The following is a 14,668-nucleotide window of genomic DNA, read 5'->3' on the forward strand; positions in this document are numbered from 1 at the left end:
TTACACCTGATCCTCCTAGTTAGATCAAGAAACCAAAGTCTTACCTTTTTGAAAGTGACCCAGGTCCCCCTAAGTCATCTAGAGGCCTCCTTTGGGACAATTTGAACCTTAGTCGCACACCCCGTGGTTTCAATATCCTTCCCACTATGACTCTACAACTAAGTGACCTCGTGACTTCCCTTTTCCACAACTCTGCGGCTTCGTGACCTCGCGACTTCCCTTTCTTGTGACTCTGCGACTTCGTGACCTCATGACTCCCCGTTCCCTATGACCTCCTACCTCCACGACCTTGCGACTCCTCTTTCCCCATGACCCACAGTTTGCCCCTTTCCATCTTGACCTCATGGTTGCACCCGACCTATGGCCTTGGTCGCACTATCGCATCAAATACCTTGCGACTCCCTCATTCCCGCGACCTCCCTTTCACTAGCTAAGTTTTCTTTTGGTATTTTCAATTTATGGTTATGCCCTCTCTCTCATCGTGGGATTGCATTTTTGACATGCCAGGTGACGTCGAGCTCGAGTGCATATCCATTTCCTCTTTTGAAGATGAGATGGGTCATCCAACTACTAGAACAGCTCAAGGTGCATCAGGAAGTGGGACATGGGAAACAGATCTAGACGAATAGCTGCCTATCTTCACAGATATGGCATGTAACATAAGTAAGACCACCAGGCTCTCCTGGTATGAGATCTACGAAGAATTTGCTAAGAGGGATATCCTGGAGACACAAGAGGACTTTCACGTATATATCAATGTCAAAAAGTCAAGGTTACATAAAGTGGTGGCTCATCCACCAATATTCCCATGCGCTGAAGTCATCGAATGGAGTTTACAGTTCACAAGCACAAAAGACTGGATGATTAGGGGTGATGATGGGGTGCCTATAGCTCACTGGTTCCCTATTGATGAGGGAACAATAGTCAGGGTGTTTGGTACTCACAAACCTTCACGCACTCTACCCAGGTTCACCATAGATAAAACTCTTCTATGAGAGGTCTGCTACTAGATGACACGGGGTTTCTTGAAAGTGCTGCACAAAGGTAAGAAGAAACCTTGGCCACCTTTTCCTCTTACTATTGGGGCATACATGGTAGAAAACTTCAAGCAGGTGGAAATGGAAGCCGAAGAACTCAAGGGGAGTCATTTCATGACCCTGAATTACAGAACGTATGACCCCGAAAAGATCATAGCTGCCCACTGTAAGAAGGAAAAATTCAGTTGGTCTTACACCCACACTAGGAAGGACCTCGAGGATGGAATTAGGAACTGGTATAACTCCACAAGGGAGATCAGCCCCAGTGAGAAACAAGCCATAGAATATGAACTCCTTGATGATTTCCAAGATGATGAAAACCTCAGAGAAATAACACTGAAGAGAGATGAAACATCAGGGAAACAAAAAGGAAAAGAAGCGGAAGATCTTCTAAGCGACAACGAGGAAGAATAAATTACACTCATACAAAGAAATGCCAAACTGGCAAGAAAGAAGTGAGAACTGAAGAGACAGAGAGAACTGGAAAGCAAGCAATCACAGGAACCCGACACTCAAAGCCAGGTCGAGATAGAGAGGAAAAGGTAGGAAGATGAGGAAAGGAGGTAGGAAGAGGAAAAGAAAGCACGAGATGAGGAAGAGAAAAGAAGGGAAGAAGAGGCTGAAAAGTAGAGACAAGCAGAAGAAGTTGCGAAGAAAAAACAAGATGAACAAAAAAGGTTAGAATAGGAACTGAAGAACATGGAGGAAGAGCTAGAAAGGCAACGAGCACTAGTAGAAAGGGAAAAGAGACAATAGGAAGAGGAGATTAGGGCAAACAAGGAGAAGGAAACAGTAGTGGTTGAACAAGGAGAGACGAGCAGGGTGGTCGATCCAAGCCCAGGACAGAGTGAGCTTCCTCCTTTGGACGTACCTCCCATTCCTCCCCTCACTGGCAGACACCTACCCCTCCTAGAGCTAGGCATCATAGAAGATTAGGAGGAAGAGGTTCTAGATCTGACTAAGATCACATTTGATGAAGTGAACCTCAAGATTATATAGGAGAGGAAGAGATCTTGCAGCAGAAACCCAACTGACCCATTATCGGTAACTACGATGACAGACATTGTGCCAAATATCATGTCAAACCCGCTAATGATTGCCTCTACCATTACAACATTCATAGATGCCACCGAACACAACATAGCTCAGATGAGTACTTTTCAAAATAGGTTATACGCATTCGAGAAAAGAGCCAGTGTAGCAGAACAAGGGAAGAGGAACTTGGAGGAGGAAATCATGACACTCTGCTTGCTACATACAGGATCAACTGATTTCCAAATAGTAGTCACATCAGAAACAGAAATCCTGGGAGAGACTATGGTTGTAGTTTATGAGGAGATGGAAAAACTGCACCACACTATAGCTCCCATAGTGGCTATTCAGACTCACTCAAAGGAAAGGGTTGCCATGCTCAAAGAGGCCATGACTGCCCTAGATAAAATACATGAGTGGTCTGAAAAGTACCCCGAAGCCTTGGTAGTAGTACCCAGGAAAGATTGGATTGCTATGCAGAATACCAGAGTCCAACTTCGTATCAAAATGCAGTCTAGAGATAAATTGGTCAAAGATGCAGAAAGGGTGTTGGCTTCCTACAGGCAATTGTTCAGCAGTCTGGAGTCAGTGATCCAACTGCATGGGTCCCCTTCTATAGGAGAAATCGGACAGGTTAGGAACCAGGAGGAGATCAACAATGAGGTGCAAGCATTTGTGGAAACATATAGACAAGTTTCCTACACAAGAGATATGCCAGTCTCAGTGGAAAATATCAAGCGTTACATTGTGGAACCAGTAAGGCTCTACACCAAGTTGGGCACCCTGAACAATCATATATGTGCCAAGTGAAATACTCTTATCCCGGACGCATTGGAATGCTTACACAGACATGATGAAGGCCAACTACCAATCTCCCCCATCGCAGCAGAATACAACATATGGTGCACTTACCTGACCGAAAAGCTCAGGCTCAGCATCCCAGAACTCGCCATCTGCAGCTTAGTCAACTAGGATGATAGTCATTTCCTTTTTCATTTGTGTGTGTGCTATGGTAGCACGAAATACTCTATGAACACGAAAGGTCACATAGAATGCTAAGAGTCATGTGGTTGCCGAAAGGTCACTTGGAAGTCCAAGAGTCAAGAGTAGACCAAAGGTCTCTCTCATCCTATAAATGTAACTTCACGTCTCATTTGAAAAGACTTTTGAGTGAAGTACTTTTGGATAGTAATAGACACAGTGCTTAAGAGAAGTGTGGTTCTTCTAGACAATGCAAGATTTAGTTGTATGTTTTCACTATTGAATGCTTAAAAAATCTATGTGTTGGTACCATGAGTATTTTCTACACTTGATGGATCGAATGTTCCCGAAAGCTTCTTGATGTGCAGTCACTCCACATGCTATTTCATACCCCGAATCTGGTTTTGCTACGTATGAATGGTATTTGGTTTATTTCACTCTATACGCATGCTAATGAACTATTTCTTTAGGTGTTAGTATAATCTCTCTTTTGACTGCACGGTTTTGTATGATGGTAAATGGTTGATTATTGTGAACTGATTTTGCAATCGTTAAGCAGTATCTATTTAATTTGCACAAGTCTTGTTTAAAGTCCTGCTAACAGTAACTTTACGTGAGACTGTGTGGCTTATCTCTTGCTATTCATGGTATATATGTATGACACAGGATACTTGTCAATTATTCTCTTGTGTTTCTTAAAACTCACACTTTCTACTAAGTTCATATCACACCTCTATCCAAAGCTAGCTCTGCAAAACTGAGCGGCAGCCGGGCCCACATACCAGAAGGGATCTCCAACACACTCAGTGCAGGCTCTAGTTGGGAACCTACACCAGAGAGATCCCCTTGACTGTTGGTGATAAATTCCAACACATCAACAGGTCCATTATGTGGAAACTCCTCTACTGCTAAAGCCACGCATACCTATAACATAGTAGATGATCTGGCATAGTCACTTATTTCCATGTTAACACTAGAAGTCCTCCAGACATGCCCATCCCAATGGAAATCTCTACTCTCTGCTTTGGGTAATGTGGATCCATCTGACAATTGTATGATTGTCTTTAACGTTGACAAGTTAGAACATCCCCCACTTCCTTCATCCATTTCATTTCAAATACCAGTCTTTATAAGAAATGCCACTATTCAACAGTGTATCATAGATGAAGGCACATCCACCTATGTGATGGTTGCTAGTTTTTGGAAGAAACTCGGTTCACCTGGCCTATCTCCTTCCACCATCACTCTCCGTGCTTTGGACGTTCATCCCTCTCAGGCCCTTGGCTTATATCACAATTGTCCTATCATTATTCTCAACAATACTGTCTATATCGACATCAAGGTCATTATTGCACCATTAGATTATAACATCCTCTTAGGTCATAGTTACACCTATCCTATGTCAGTTGTCGCATATGCGGTTTTTTTGTAAGTGCTTCCCTCATATTGGAAATATTGTCACTATCGAATAGTTGACGTACTCTGATCCTAAGCCTAAGACTTCACCTCAATCCACTATTTCATTGATGACTGGCAACAAGACTGTCTCATCCCTCACCAATATCTCTCTTGGAGTCTACAAATATTCCATCTTTCTTGGTGCTTATTATGGTCCACCACCTACTCCTTATGAGCCTAGCTCCTCCAGTGTTTTCATGCTTCAAGCATCACGAGATACTCACACGCAATCTAGTATGCCTTCACAACAACCAACACCTATAAAACCTATTGTTCCCAACTCAACCTAGCCTTCCAATACTACTCCTCAAAGTCCTCTTCCTTCTGTTGGTATCTCTCCTAGTCCTTTTCAGCCTGGAACCATTCCCCGTGATATTAAGCATCTCATAGCAGTCCCCCCAGGTTATCACCCTTATGGTTGGATACCATTCTTATTTCCGCCCCTGGGAATTTATTCTACACCTGTTATGGCTACATTTAGTTTACCTAACATTACCTTGGGGATCCTAGTCTGGTACATTGATCCTCCCGCAAACACTCCCCCTAATCAACTCAAACCTTACACTACTTTGACCTCAGTTCAACCTGTTGTTCCTACCCCTTTGTTTGTTGTAGTTCCACAACATCATTAATAGGAACCTACTCCTATTGCAAAATCATCTAGTTAGGGGGGCAAAGCCTAGAAAAGGGGAACCAAAGACAAGGCACTCCAACCAATTCCATCCCCTCCTAAGCTACCAAAGCCTAATCCTCCATGTGCTTTGTGTGGTTTTGTTGGTCATGCCACTAATAATTTTCCTAAACTACCTCATATCAAGAATGTGGTCTCTAATACCTTCCCTTATTCTACCACTCCTAAGGTAGATGTCACCTTACCCGAGACAGCTAAGAAGAACAGATCATTACACACGAATCAACCTTATGCATTGTGTGATAATTATGGCCATTATTCTCATCATTTTTCCCATCTCGAAGACTTTCATGATAAACTTCAAGTGCTTCATGAATTAGAGTCCGCTCATAGTGATTCCACCTCTCCTCTACCTGCAAGTTCTGGTCTCGCTCCTATGCCAGAGCAGGAGGTCGCTCAACCACCCATTGTGATCCCTCCCCCTAATGTCGAGATGATGGATAATATTGCCCCTATTCTATACCTATTTTCATCCATGGGATTGATATAATGGGACTTTCTAGACGTATCCTACTATGATTCTATTGAACCTTCATTGATGAACTCTTTGGTCTCAACATCAGTAGATCTCTCATATCCTATTCACCTGTCTCCCAACCTTGATGATGTGTATGTGAACCTTGTCTCTCATGAATATGCCTCAAGTAGCTCCTCTTCATCATGTGGTATCTCTTCCTCTAGTCGCCCCATCTTCCATTCTGAAGAATACATCATGGACGCGATGACCACCCCTGATTATCCTTGGGATGATATGCACCATTGTGCATACTTCCTTCCACAGCAAACCCATGATCAATATACTGTGGAGTCCAAAAAACTCATTCATGGTGAATTTGATTGGTTTAAATATCCCATCCTTACATCAGATGCTTTTGAATAAGGAATTGATGCTAACACCAAGTTATTTAAATGATTCCATGATTTTTGTCTGGTCTTATTGTGAAATTCTCGGACTTGATCCTGCAATTATTGAACATCACATTGACACTTGGCCCGATGCCATCCCTATCTACCAAAATCAAAGGCCTATCCATCCTTCCAAACGTGAAGCTATCAAAGCTGAAATCGATAAGCTCAAGCAGGATGGTTTCATATATCCTATTGAATACACCACATGGGTGTCCAATCCTATTCCCTTTCTTAAGAAATAAGGCACCATTCATGTTTGCATGGAATTTCATGATTTGAATAAAGTTTGTCCCAAAGACCTTCACAATGCACTCTACCTCAAGGAATTTCACCCATAGAATTTCCCCTTCAAATGCATGTGTATTTTTTGTTTTCTTGCATTTAGGTATCTTGCATACCCCACCAACTTATTCATTGTCTTCTTGCATCTTCCAGATGGATCCATCATCCACACCTTACCTCAACTATGTCAATGGTGCGATAAGAATCTAACCTTGGCAACTTGGTCCGTTTTCACCCCCTTACATTCATTAGTTCACTCCAATGATGTCTACATTGGATCTTCCACCAATAACCGAGACGAATATGATGTTGTGATAGGTTTGTTAGCTGATGCCCTTGATCATCACATCCTTCACTTTCATTTTTTTCTTTCTTCCTTGCTACTTGTCATGCAATTGAACAACATTTATCATGTGCATAATCCTGTCCTATTTAGAAAATATCTACGAGTTAATATTTTGGCACATGAATTTGAATCCATTACATTCAGTCATGTTCCTAGAGCCCAAAATCACTATGTAGATACCATTGCAAATAATATTCTAGATTGGAATTTATCACATGCATATACAAGAAGACATCCATAGCATAAAAAAATGGCAAACCACAATCGTCACAAAAAATATGCATAACCATAATTATGTATCATAATATCCAACATATAATGTTTGGAGTCCACTACTCTAAATACATCTGACATGCTCATTCACATGTTATAACAAAACAAAAATGGGGACCCACATATCCCTATGCCTATTGAATATCATCTGGAGGCTCCCAGGCTAATGGCTCCTTCTAATCAGCCGATAGATATTGTACTACCTGACTGACCAGAGTAATGCACTCATGATTCCTCACCTCTATGAGGGAAGACCAGTGCACTCATATGTATATTGATCTTCTATCTCATGCCACTCATGCTTTGTCACCCCAGTCAAAGATCCTCTAGTAGAGAATCACTACTTGATCTCTATTGTGATGTGAAACCACCCTGATCTGCATCCCCATGTGTTGGCATTATGTTTCTTGTATGGCTATATGTTACAGATGTTGTACTTGATGGCAACTCCCGTGGCAGGCTCTCAATTTGTTGAAAATTAAGAAGTACGCAGGAAATCAGTTCAGAAGGTGCGTACCCGCAGGTATACCATGCAGGGACCGCGTCCAGATATGCAGGCCAGCCGTTCAGGAGGTGCGTACCCCAGTGCACACATTTCAAGGAAGAGAAAAGCACACGTGGGGGTTTCTTATGTTTTACTCTTGGTATCTAGCCGACAGTATTGTGTTATTATGGTGTCGGCTCATGGTGTTGTTCCATGATTTGAGGAGGAGCTTGCCTATATAAAGCAAAGGAGATCACTTGGCTAAGCATCTTTTGCAATTGAATATCTTTAGATCTGAAATATTGGGTTATGGTATTAAAAGTTTGATCTATATGAAAGGGAAGTTGAAGGCGAATCAGTGAAGGGTGATCTCTCGAGTGCATGATCAGATCTGAGCAACTGTGCCATTCTGGTAGACTGTCTATTTGGCCCTAATCAGAAGGACGCAGGTGTTTAACAGAAGAGCTGCGTGGGTACGCAGTGCAGAAATAGGAGATCTGCGTGGGGACACAGAGCAGAAGAAGAAGACCTGCATCGGTACACAGAGCAGAAGAAGGAGACCTGCGTCAGTACGCAGAGCAGAAGAAGGAGAACTGCGTGGGTACGCAGAGCGACTAAGGTTCAGGTGCGTCCGTGCAGTAAAAGTACGCGGCGCGATAGTATTTTCAGGTGCGTCTGTGCAGTAACAGTACGCGGCGCGATAATATCTCTGGGTGCGTCCCTGCAGTAATAGTACGCAGCGCGGTTCAAGGAACAGTGCGTGGGCACGCAGTTCGGCAGAAGGATCCCTGCGGGTATACGCAGGAAAGCAGAAGGTGAACTGCGTAGCGACGCAGGCCACAGAAGGGAAAACTGCGTATCTGTCTTAAAATGTTCTGTTGACTGAATTTTTCTGTTGATAAGGTGTTCTGGGTTAGTTCTGCTATTGCTGATTTGATAACTGTAGTGGTCTGTAACTTTTATGTACTTGATGATCATTTGATTCTTTATGAAAAGAAGTAGGGGGTTGTAGTTCCCTTCCAGGAGAGACTGGAAAACGAGAGAGAGAGAGAGAGTTGTAGCTCTCTACAGGTTGCAGCCTGCATACTGGTAAAGGACTGCACTAGTACAAAACCATTGTAAGAGAAGTTTCTAATTTGAAAGAAGATAGAGACATATTGCAGCAGGTGGTTTTCACCCACATTGGGTTTCCACCTTACATCTTGTGTTCTTTGGTGTGACTATCTGTTTTCTTTGTTCATGCTCATTATTTTATGGTACTGACATGCAAAAATAATTCAAAGAACAAATAAGGAAGATTTGTTAAAAGAATTAGATAATACTGATTCACCCCCCCTCCCAGTATTATTGTCAACAATTGGTATCAGAGCAGGTCCTTCAGAGAAGCTTGATCGCTTGAAGGTAGATCGTTCATCATGAGCAACTGCGAGAGAGAAGCATCAATCAGGCCACCGGTTTTTGATGGGACAAACTTCAATTATTGGAAGGTAAGAGTTACTGCCTATCTTCAATCTCTTGGTACAGAAGTTTGGGACATCGTAGAGACAGGCTATGCTTTCCCTTCAGCTACTCCTACAGATGCAGCCGAGAAAAAAAAGTATGAAACAAATGCGAAAGCAGTCAGTACTCTATTAGGATGTATATCTCAATCAGAATTCATGAAGGTAATGCACTATAAATCCGCAAAAGAAATATGGGACAAAATTGTCACGAGCTATGAAGGAGACGAACAGGTAAAGCGTGCTAAACTTCAAACTCTCAGAATTCAGTATGAGACTCTCAAAATGTATAATGATGAAAGTGTGGCTAACTATTTTCTTCGGGTAGATGAGGTTGTTAATTGTATGAAAAATTTGGGTGAAGAAATAAAAGAGGCTATTGTGGTTGAAAAATTCCTAAGATCATTGTCCCCCAAGTTTGAATCTAAAGTATCTGCAATAGAAGAAAAGGAAAATCTACGAATTCTTACTATGTCTCAGCTACATGGGATTCTAACTGCTTATGAAATGAGAAAGGGAGGTCCATCAGACAGAAGAGAAGCTGCTTTCAAGGCATCAGGCAAAGGAGATTATTATGAAGCAAGCCACATCCCAGAAGAAGAGGAAGAAGAATCAAATTTCGTCAGAAATCTTCAAAGGGGTTCTGGAAGGTTCAGAGGTAAGTTACCTTTTAAATGCTTTGCTTGTGGAAGAGTAGGTCATTATGCTGCAAAATGTCCTTATAAGGATAAAGGAAAGGAACCTGCTAGATGGAACAAGAAACATAACGCAAATAAGAAAAGCTACTACACTCATGAAGATAGTGATGGTCTATCAAACAGTGATGAAAGTGAACAAGGTAATGAATATAAGTTGTTAATGGCATTTGAAGATGATGATTATATGGATGCTATAGATGTGGATAAACTTTATGATGAAATTACTAGACCCAAGAGATGTATAGAAGAAAAGAACATGATCATTGATACTCTACAATTTCAAATTGATGAGAAGGAAAAACATCTTGAAAAATTAGAAGGTGAAATTGTTGGTCTTAGAAAAGAGATTGAGAAAACAAAAGATATTAATCTCAAGTTTGTCAAAGGATCTGAAACTCTGGATGAGATTATCAATGTGCAGTGGTCTCCACTAAACAAGACAGGTCTGGGCTATAATGGAGAAACTTCTCAAGCATCCACCTCAAAAAGTTATCTTGATGCAGCAAGAAGAAATGAGCAAAAGAACAATGAAGATCATCAGGTAAAGCAGGGACGAATTACAAACAGAAACTATCAGGGGCAATCCATCTTAAGGGTGAACAAAAGCTACAACCAGCCACAGGTAAAATCTTCTCAATTTGGTTCAAGAATAGATGAAAATAGAAATTACAATCAGTTGGCTGGTAGATTCGATAACCGTAGAAGTTTCTTCAATGGACAATGCTTTTCTTGCCATAACTTTGGTCACAAAGCAGCTCAATGTGTTGCATATAAAACGATCATGACTAGGGAAGCTCAAAAACAAAGAAGTATGACAGGGATTACAAAAAGGACCTATAACAACTTTTCGGTTCTTGAAAATGAAGTTGAATGTTCTATTTGCAATAACTTTGGTCATGAAGACTCTGAATGCAGAAGCAGGTTTCAGCAGAAAAAGGAACAAGCCTCAAGCACCAAAACATGGAGAATAAAGGAACCTCAAACAGAAAGATGTGGGATAGCTTTTTATGTAGAGGGACAGGAAAATATATGGTACATTGACAGTGGATGTTCGAAGCATATGACAGGTGATAAAGAAAAACTTGAGTCTTATTCTGCTCTAGAAAAGGGAAAGAAAGTCTCTTTTGGAAATGATACTCCTGCAACTATAAAAGGAAAGGGCATTGCTCAGTTAAAAGAAAAGGTCAAGGCTGGAAATGTTTTGTATGTTGATGGTTTGAAGCATAATCTTCTAAGTGTCAGCCAGATGTGTGATCAAAGAACCGAGGTTATATTCAGATCAAATGGATGTCTTTTTCGTGATCTTGATACAGGTAAAACAGTGATCAAAGGTAAAATAACTCCAAATAATCTGTACATATTTGAAGAAGGACAACAACAATGCTATCTGAGCAAGGATGATGAGCACTGGTTATGGCATCGGAGGTTGGGGCATCTAAGCTTTTCACAAATAAGGAAAGCATGCAAATATCAGGCAGTTCGTGATCTTCCAGATATCAAAATTCCTGACAACACCATATGCAAATCATGTCAGTTTGGAAAACAAACCAGAACTAACTTTCCAGAGAAGGAAGGATCAGCTAGCATGCCTCTTGAGCTAGTTCATACAGATACATGTGGTCCATTCAGGAAAATAACACCTAGAGGAGAAGAATACTTGATATTATTCATTGACGATTTCTCCAGGTTTTTCTGGCTAGGACTTATGAAGCACAAAGATGAACCATTTGAAAAATTCAAATCCTTCAAAGCCTTGGTTGAAAATGAATCAGGTCACAAAATTAAGTGCCTCAGATCCGACAGAGGTGGGGAGTTTACCTCAAATGAATTTTTCGATTTCTGTGAAGAACATGGGATAAGAAGAGAATTCTCTACAGCTAGAACTCCTCAGCAAAATGGAGTTGTGGAAAGAATGAACAGAACAGTCCAACAAATGGCTCGTGCTATGCTTGATGAATCAGGAACTCCCGCAACTTTCTGGGGTGAAGCTGCACATGCTGCGGTTGTTATTCTCAACAAAACAAATGTCCGGGTGAACAGCACCCAAACTCCTCATGAGCTCTGGAGTGGTAAGACTCCTTCCGTAAAGCACTTCAAAATCTTTGGGAGCAAATGCTATATCAAGAATACTGATGAGCAGCTTGGCAAACTTGAACCTAGAGCAGATGAAGGCATTCTTCTTGGTTACTCTCCACATAGCAAAGCATACAAATGCTACAATAAAAGACTTGGCAGAATTGTTGACAGCATTGATGTAGTGGTTGATGAGAAGCGATACATTCCTAGGCAAGTACATCATGAAGACATCGAAGAAGATAAAGGCTACCCTCAAAGACAGAATGATGAAGAAGAAGAACCTCAAGAAGAACCAGAGGAGAAGACAAGAATAGAAGAGAAAACCCCATCCAGATATGTTCAGAAGAATCATCCAGAATCTCAGATTGTGGGGCAGAAAGAAGCAGGTGTACAAACAAGAAGAACAGTTGCAGAAGCCTCAAGCTATTTGGCATTACTCTCCTCCACTGAACCACAAAATGTGAAAGAGGCATGCAAAGATGAATGTTGGGTGAAAGCAATGGATGAAGAACTTGAGCAAATCGAAAAGAACAACACTTGGGAGCTGGTTCCTAGACCAAAGGATAAGAATGTTATCGGAACAAAATGGGTCTTCAAAAACAAATTGAATGAAAATGGAGAAGTAATTAGAAACAAAGCCAGACTTGTCTGTAAAGGGTATGCGCAGCAAGAAGGAATAGACTTTGAAGAAACCTTTGCTCCTGTTGCAAGACTTGAGGCCATCCGAATGTTCCTTGCTCTCTCAAGTTTTCAAAACTTCAAAGTATTTCAAATGGACGTGAAATCAGCCTTTCTGAATGGAGACTTGGAAGAAGAAGTATACATTGAACAACCAGATGGGTTCATTCTTGGAAATGATCCAAATCTTGTATGCAGATTGAAAAAGGCTCTCTATGGTCTCAAACAAGCTCCAAGGGCTTGGTACTACCGTTTGGAGAAATATCTTCATCAACAAGGTTTCTCAAAAGGATCAGCAGATAGCAATCTTTATATAAAAGTTGAAAATCACAAATTGCTAATACTTGTTGTGTATGTAGATGACATTATTTTTGGGAGCAATGAAGAAGCTATGAGTCAAAGCTTTGCCTCGGTCATGCAGAAAGAATTTGAAATGTCTTTGCTAGGAGAACTGACATATTTCCTTGGTTTGCAAATCCAACAAAAAGAAGGAGGAATCTTTTTATCTCAAACCAAGTATCTCAAACAGATTTTGAAGAAATATGGTATGGAAGATGCAAAACCAGTATGTACACCCATGGTCACAGGATGTAGCCTCAGTGCAAATGATGAATCTGCAGCAGTACATCAACCAACCTACAGATCTATGATTGGAAGCTTACTTTATTTGACAGGTACCCGACCAGACATCATGCATGCAGTTGGAATAGTTGGAAGATTTCAGGCAAATCCGAAGGAGACTCATCTTCAGGCAGTGAAGAGAATTTTCAAATATCTTCAAGGGACTCAAAATTATGGCTTATGGTATCCTAGAGATACAGATCTTACACTTCATGCTTATACAGATGCAGATTGGGCCGGAAGCGTGGATGACAGAGAAAGCACAAGTGGTGGTGCGTTCTTTATGGGTTCCAGACTGGTATCTTGGTTCAGCAAGAAACAGAGTTTGATTGCCTTGTCTACAGCTGAAGCAGAATATGTTGCTATTGCATCTTGTTGCACTCAACTCCTTTGGATGATACAGACTTTGCAGGATTTTCAAATCACTTGTACACCACCTATCCCCATCTTATGTGATAACACAAGTGCAATCAGCATCTCAAAGAATCCGGTTATGCATTCAAAAACCAAGCACATACCAATCAAGTACCATTTTCTCCGGGAACAAGTACTTGAACAGAAGGTCAAGTTGGAGTATGTTCCTTCTAAGGAACAAGTTGCTGATATTCTCACCAAACCATTGCCCAGGGACACTTTTGAATACCTCAGGCAAAAGCTGGGGATTGTTGATGCATCATCTTATTGTTGAACCTTTTCTGATTGTTGGTACAGGTTCAGGGGGAGCATATAATGCATTGTTGGCATTATGGAGGATGGTCAGAAGGAGATCTTGGAAATAGCTGCAATATGTATCTATCTCTTTCATGAAGGATTATGGTTCTTTGTTACAGATCTGGTTCATATTCAGGGGGAGCATGTCCTTAGGGGGAGCATACCCCTTTGCCCTTCATGTCAAAGGGGGAGAATGAAGCTGAAGTTTGTGAGGTTGCCATCAAGTCCAAAGGGGGAGATTGTTGGCATTATGTTTCTGGTATGGCTATATGTTACAGATGTTGTACTTGATGGCAACTCCCGTGGCAGGCTCTCAATTTGTTGAAAATTAAGAAGTACGCAGGAAATCAGTTCAGAAGGTGCGTACCTGCAGGTATACCATGCAGGGATCGCGTCCAGATACGCAGGCCAGCCGTTTAGGAGGTGCGTACCCCAGTGCACACATTTCAAGGCAGAGAAAAGCACACGTGGGGGTTTCTTATGTTTTACTCTTGGTATCTAGCCGACGGTATTGTGTTATTATGGTGTCGGCTCGTGGTATTGTTCCATGATTTGAGGAGGAGCTTGCCTATATAAAGCAAAGGAGATCACTTGGCTAAGCATCTTTTGCAATTGAATATCATTAGATCTGAAATATTGGGTTATGGTCTTAAAAGCTTGATCTATATGAAAGGGAAGTTGAAGGCGAATCTGTGAAGGGTGATCTCTCGAGCGCATTATCAGATCTGAGCAACTGTGCCATTCTGGTAGACTGTCTATTCGTCCCTAATCAGAAGGACGCAGGTGTTTAACAGAAGAGCTGCGTGGGTACGCAGTGCAGAAACAGGAGATCTGCGTGGGGACGCAGAGCAGAAGAAGGAGACCTGCGTCGGTACGTAGAGCAGAAGAAGGA

This window comes from Pinus tabuliformis, chromosome X (assembly GCF_031772625.1).
Source record: "Pinus tabuliformis cultivar Carrire ecotype Pingquan chromosome X, CPIR1, whole genome shotgun sequence".
Lineage (NCBI taxonomy): Eukaryota > Viridiplantae > Streptophyta > Pinopsida > Pinales > Pinaceae > Pinus > Pinus tabuliformis.